The sequence below is a fragment of the Cryptomeria japonica genome, chromosome 7, assembly GCF_030272615.1.
Source record: "Cryptomeria japonica chromosome 7, Sugi_1.0, whole genome shotgun sequence".
NCBI classification, from domain to species: Eukaryota; Viridiplantae; Streptophyta; class Pinopsida; order Cupressales; family Cupressaceae; genus Cryptomeria; species Cryptomeria japonica.
The window spans coordinates 553,589,559-553,595,952 of NC_081411.1; positions in this window are offsets into that span (position 1 = coordinate 553,589,559).

Sequence of the window (6,394 nt, forward strand, 5' to 3'; positions counted from 1 at the left end):
TTTTACCTATTTGGGTTTTCCACATATAAATATTTGTGTCTAGTGGTGAATGATTTTGTGGTTATGATGTTATTTGTTGATTTGATTAACTACTTAACTATTCTGATAAGACATGATAACTGGAAGCATGAGAAATGAATATGTTGATATTTGATTAAGCATTGTTGATGTTTACAAGATTGAAGTTGTTTACTATTAAGTTGGTATAACAGTCAAACCGGTTGATGATTGATTGATGTTGGTAATCTTTGAGACATTATCTTGACAGTTATTTGTTGATAAGTTTGTTTTGAGATTGGGAGTTTATTATCAGTTTTTGAGTATACTGATTCACCCCCCCCCCCTCTCAGTATTCTACCAGATCCTTATTCTTTCATCATATCATCAGATTTAATGTTTGGTTAATGTTGTTTTGATCTTAGGCCGACTTGGTTTATCATTGGTTTGTAAATTTATGTAATGGATTTTGTTGGCATTATGTGATAGTTCTAATACTTAATATAAGTACAGATCAAATAGCCAACAAGATGAGAGTGGGGGGGGTGAATCAAACAAACTTAATCATCCATAAAAACATCAGATTCAACCTTGGTAACACATATATCAGTCATATAACCAAAAACTGTCAAACATGCAAAATCAAAAGCATATGAACAATATAAACCTCATAACACCAGATTTAATGTGGAAACCCAAATAGGGAAAAACCATTGTGGGATTTCAGACCCACTAAGAAATATACTCTTCTAGAGTATGCTCGATTAAAAGCAAATCCTATTAAAGATTACAAACACGTTGCTAGATGTGACCCAGTTAAGGGATTTCCCTCAGTTCTGTTAGGATCTTCACTTTGTTAGAAGTGACCTTGTCAAAGGATTTCAAACACTCAATCAGAATGTCACCTTGTTAGAGGATTTACATATAAGACTGTTAAGTCCACTCGGTTAAGAGATTTCCTGTCACTTTCACAAAATAACAGTAATACAATCTATCTGCAACTTCACATCTAAAATGCTAAAGCAGATTCCTATTTGTTCAATACAATCTAGACATAGAACTAATCTTGTCTATCTGTTGGGCATCAATACTCTGTTATTCTAACAGGTCTTCAAGCTTTTGTGCTTGGTAATCACTATGTAGCATCCCTATGCATACACTTGCCCGTATACATTGCTTATCAACAGTTTCCTATTTATAAACAATCTTCTAAATGCTTAATCTCCTTGATCACATTTCCCATGATCAATCATAGCCATCAGATCTTCAATCTTGTCCAGGTTCATTGTATCTTTCGATCTGAAAATGTTTTACCCCGCCTTGGAACTTGCACATTCACCTTGGAACTTGTGTTAGGGTAATGCAGTTCAATCTGAGTTGTAGATCTTCTTGCCAACTTTCCATTGCCTTAGATTTGTTAACAAACTTCTTCCACGACTTACCAATCATTGATCCACTCCAGCTCATCAGCATCATTCATTAAATATCACATGTAAACATTTAATGCATTCTGTTGTAGCTCGGTTACAACTCGGTGAATACTAAACTTCACTCGGTAGACATTTTGTCTTCATTAACCAACTGCGATAACCTTAGGGTTTACCGACTAGGTTCCTTAGGGTTTACCGACTAGGTTCTTTGCCTGATAACATAGTATAGTATTAACCTTTACATTTTACAACATATGTATGATGTTAAAACAATCTAAAACATCAAGATCTCATCATTGTCTGATTCGATAGAGTTGCCCATTGAATAACATATCCCCTTATTCATCTTATTCTTTCCTGTGTCTTTACCGACTTCTTTATAATCTTCATATCATACTTCTCAAGATATGGCAACATCATACTAAATTAGAAAATCAATTCTTGACATCAATGACAAAATAATAATAGCAAGATAGTTAAACATCTTTAATCAGTTATGTCCATAATAATCAACAACCTTCTCAATATCCTTATTGAAATGTCAACAATCTTTCATTGTCTATTATAATGTAATATTGCCAACATTATGGATGAATTGATTATGTGTTGCATTGATGCTTTGTCATTGATGTCAACACTAGCTGTTATGATTGGTTACCCGACAGACAAGTTTTGGTTACCGGTAGAAGATCTAATGTTATCGACAGAAGAGACTATCTGTTGGACACTTTCAGCATGTTTGGATCTATGGAATGTGATTGGTTACATGTGGTATGTGCTTCTGGAGCATGTCTTGGTCAGTTGATATTGATTTGGTAATCAGATGCTATCATACACTCTTGTAAACCCTTACTGACAATGGTTTAAGGTTTAACCGATAGAGATTTCACTGAGGAATCTTCACAGGATGCATAATTGGTGTTTATGTCGCTTCTATATGGATTTCAGGATGCTGAAGATGTTCTTTGATTGTGCTTCAACTTCTTGAAGACATTGCTTTGGCATGGTGGACCCAGAATAGGTATTGTACCTATCAAGGTTATGGACCGGTATCATGTTAACATGTACTCTACATGTTATCGAGATGTTTTGAGATGTTTTATGGATTTATTATTGTTGTTTTCATCTTAAGCTGACATGGCATATCATTGTAATATGGATTTATGTAATGATCTTATTGTAATATATTTTAGGTGGCCGACCTAATTGGTTTAGGCCTTAGGGTTGGTATAAAATTATGTAAGATCTCATTGTAGATCATGGTCTTGGAATGCAATATCATATGTGAAGGAGATTTGGTTGATCATAGGTGATCGAATTGGGATTAAGGAAGAGGTCAAAGGCCTCCAGTATTGAGCTTAACTGGGACTGTAATCAGGCATGGTAGATTCTATCTCTAGAAGTTCATTATTCTAAATTGTTGTCCATATATCTTGAGGTTTTTTTAAGCTCTATAGTCAATTAGACTCTTTTGTAATGAGCAGTACGCTCTAGGTAGTGTGCCTTCCTGCATGTGCAGGCCCCTCATTGTAACACATACTTTCTGTAGAAGTATCATCTAACTGTGGGTAGGATTCCCACCGTGGTTTTTCCCTTTCTGAGTTTTCCATGTACAAATCATGGTGTTATGTGGTATGGTTTCTTTGCATTGATTATCTGTTTAATTTTCAAGTTGTATTGTTTATTGGTATTTGTATCTTCTTTACCGGTACTTAATCTAGTTAAAAGTAATTTATTGGATTAACTGTTATAATCTGTTTACGAATGATTTACCCCCCTCTTAGTTTTTCACCGATTATCCTAACAATTGGTATCATAGTTTTGGTCCTCTTTTGCAAAAGCTTAACCGCTTGAGGTAGATCCTATGGCAGCTAACACTTCTAATCCACCGACAGCTATTTTCAAAAGAGAAATCCCTAAGATTGATGGAACAAATTATGAGATATAGAAAATTCAACTGGAGACTCATCTTAGATGTCCTGGAAAGGATATTTGGGAGATCACTGAGAAAGGATATACACCTTATGATCTAGCATCTAGCAATCCTGCTCCTACAGACTTGAACAAGAATATTGAAAATGATTACAGAGCTAGAGAAGCCCTCTTGTGTGCACTTACTGATCACCAGATCAGGGGATTGATTGATAAATCATTGGCAAAGGTTATGTGGGATAAATTACAAACTTTGAATGAAGGTGATCCTACTGTCAAAATTGCTAAACTTGATGGTTATCAGGTAAGATATGAAAACTTGAAGATGGAAGATAATGAAAGAATTGTTGTGTTTATGGAAAGAGTAAATGAAATTGTTATGGGAATTCAATGTTGTGGAGGATTTCTCAGTGAAGATGAAATAGTTTCCAAAGTCTTGAGAGCCCTTCCACTGACTTACAAGATGAAGGCAACTGCAATTAATGACTTGAGAACAATGGAAAACTCTTCAGTTAATAGAGACATTCTAATTGGGAAATTATCTCCTTTTGAGCTTGAAGAATTTGGATCTTTTGGAGCTGTAAAGTCTGAACCAACTTTTCATGCATCATCATCATCATCTATTGACAAAAGTGATTGGAAATTCCTAAATGCAAAAGAACTGGAAGACATGAGGAAAGAAGATGAAGAATTTGAGAAACTTGAAGCCTTATTTGCTAGAAGAGTACCTAAAGGTCTGACAGGAAGTAAGTATGAAGGAAAAGAACCTTTTAAATGTTTTTCATGTAATAAGATTGGTCATTTTGCATCTAGATGTCTTGAAAGGAATGCAATGTTTGAGGAAAGAGTTAAGAAATCATTTAAGCCTAACCAAAATAGATATAGAATCAAGAAACAATGCTACATAGTGGATGAGGAAGGAGTAACTGATGGCTCTGGAGATGAACCGGTAGAAGACTCTGCTAGTGGATCCGGCAATGGAAAAGAATGGGTGTTCTATGCTTTAAAGGAATATGAACTGGAACTAGCTATCAAAAATGAAGAAAAGGCCTTGGCAGCAAAAGTTGAAGATAAGGATGAATGGGTAATTGATAGTGGATGCTCACATCATATGACTGGAGATAAAGGGAAATTTTTGTCCCTGCAAGAATACAATGGTAGTCAAGTCAGATTTGGAGATGACAAAGAATGTATGATCAAAGGTAGAGGTATTATTTATCTGGATGGTAAGGATAATACTGATAATGTCTATTATGTAGAATGTTTAACGCATAATATTTTGAGTGTTGGTCAATTAGTGGACAAGGCTTTCCAACTTCAGTTTAAAGATAGAAAATACAAAATCATTAACAAGATTGGTTTGGAGATTGCAACTGATAATCAGAATGGAGGTAATATCTTTCACTTGAACACTGGTAATAAGACATGTTTGATTGCTCATATTGATGAGAGTTGGTTATAGCATAAGAGGTTGTGTCATGTTAATTTTGATTGTATTGTTAAGATCAGTTCAACTAAAGCAGTTAGAGATATACCTAAGATTATGAAGCCTCATAATCTGGTATGTAAGGAATGTCAATTGGGAAAACAAGTTAGAAGTTATTTTAAGAGCATACATGATAAATCTAATGATGTACTTGAATTGATTCACACTGACTTATGTGGTCCAACAAGGACTAGAAGCTTTCAAGGTGATAGGTATTTCATGTTGATTATTGATGACTATTCTAGGATGATGTGGGTGACTTTTCTTAAGGAGAAGTCTGAAGCCTTTGAGAAATTCAAGATCTTTAAACAAAAGGTTGAAACAGAAACTGGATTCAAAATCAAATGTCTAAGATCAGATCAAGGCGGTGAGTTCACTTCTCATGAATTTAATAATTATTGTGAGACAAATGGTAATAGGAGACAATTATCTGCACCCTGGACTCCTCAGCAAAATGGAGTAGTGGAAAGAAAGAACATAACCATTTTGGATGTAGGAAGATCTATGATGATGGAAGCCAAATTGCCTCATATCTATTGGAGAGAAGCAGTGAGTACACCAATCTACACATTCAACAGAGTTCACATCAAAGGTGAAACCGGTAAGACCCCTTATGAATTATGGTTTGGACACACACCTACTGTTAAATATTTTAGAATTTTTGGAAGTAAATGTTATATCAAAAGAGATGATTCAATTGAAAAGTTTGATCCTAGATGTGAAGAAGGGATATTTCTTGGTTATTCAATTCAAAGAAAAGCATATAGATGTTATAACAAAAGATTGAAGAAAACTGTGGAGAGTGCTAATGTGAAAGTGGATGAGCAGTATAGAAATCAATCTATATCATATGATAGGGAACCGACAGTGGAAATGATCATATCTAAACTGGAAATCCCTCAACCGGTACAGGAAACTAAGACAGTTACACCAACACAACCAGAAAATTCAACTATAACTGATGATCAGAGCAGTGAATCTGAAGTTCAGAAGACACCAAGGTATCTAAGATTAAATCATTTTGAAGATCAAAACATTGGAGATAGGAACAAGGGAGTTATGGCAAGAAGAAGACTGGAAAATGAAGATGTATGTCTTATTTCTCAAGTTGAATCGACAACTGTTATTGAAGCTTATAAGGATAAACATTGGTTAAAAGCTATGGAAGATGAATTAGATTAGATAAAGAAAAATGAAACTTGAACTTTAGTTCCCCGACCTAGAAATAAGAATGTTATTGGAACTAAATGGGTTTTGAGGAACAAACTGAATGAGGATGGTCAAGTCGTAAGAAACAATGCTAGATTGGTTTGTAAAGGATATTCTCAAATGGAAGGAATTGATTATGGTGAGACATTTGCACCTGTAGCTAGAATTGAAGTTGTTAGACTATTTCTTGCCTATGCACCTTATAAGAACTATAAGGTTTATCAAATGGATGTTAAATGTGCATTTTTGAATGGTGAACTTGAGGAAGAAGTATACATTGAGAAACCTAGTGGATTTTCACTAACAAATGATAAAGATATGGTTTGCAGATTGAAGAAAT